Here is a 995-nt window from a genome sequence, read left to right as displayed (position 1 = left end):
TTTTTCTTCCTTTTTCTTCCTTTTTCTTCCTTTTTCTTCCTTTTTCTTCCTCTTTACTTTTTTTCCTTTCCTTTTTTTAAAGCTGGTAATTTAAATGAAAGGAGTTGGGGGTTCCTAGAAAGTGCTTTACATGGCTAAGAAAATAGACCTTTGTTGAAAGAATACAGATGTGGATTCCATTTGCAGTTCTCATTTGGACCTGAAAGGAAAAAAGTAATAAAATTGTATGTTAAAAATTCAGAGATGAACTGATGTACAGAATCATTTTTGTAACCATAAGAATGCAATGCATAGCCCCAGTGAGGTTGCTGGGAATCTGTATCTCTATGTAAAGCCTGGTGGATTCAGCAGGTTTGGCTGCAAGTAGGTTATACCACATATCTACACTTTCGGTGACTTCAATGATGTATAATCTTATAAAATTATCACTGCTAAAAATAAAAAAACAAAAAAAAAATAAAACAGAGCATAGGATTTCGCCAAAATTAAGCGATACTATGGGCAGAATATGTTTTTAACTGAATATACAGAGAAATTTTCTAATTGTGAACTTATATATTCTTTATACAGATATTTGGGGAAAATATGATTGTCCTATTTTAATTATACTGAAGATACCTTTGTGTAGGTTTTTAGATACGGACTCCATTATGAAGCTATTCAGAGCTGCCTCTGAGGTTTTCCTCTGTTTCTCAGGTAAAACATGTAGTGGGATCTCTGTGGTGGATTTTAGTTCTGAGGGTTTTGCAGCTAAGAATAAGCTCTCTACCTGGAGCACTATATAGCAGAGAACAATGATTGCAGCAATCTGATTTTTTAGGAAACTCCTCCCATTCTACTTTGTATACAGCCCCTGCACTGCAGTACCTCAGGTGAGCAGTCAGCTCGGTAGCTGACACTGTCTATGTTCTGCCACTCAAGGGGGAACTTAACAGTTCTCTTTTCTCCCCGGACTCTAGTTGAATGTACAGTGTGTTTTGGTGTTCAGGTCAGTC

Source organism: Lagopus leucura, unplaced genomic scaffold (genome assembly GCF_019238085.1).
Source record: "Lagopus leucura isolate 7727_CA_CO unplaced genomic scaffold, USGS_WTPT01 Super-Scaffold_100016, whole genome shotgun sequence".
NCBI lineage: Eukaryota > Metazoa > Chordata > Aves > Galliformes > Phasianidae > Lagopus > Lagopus leucura.
This window is presented reverse-complemented; position numbering follows the sequence as displayed.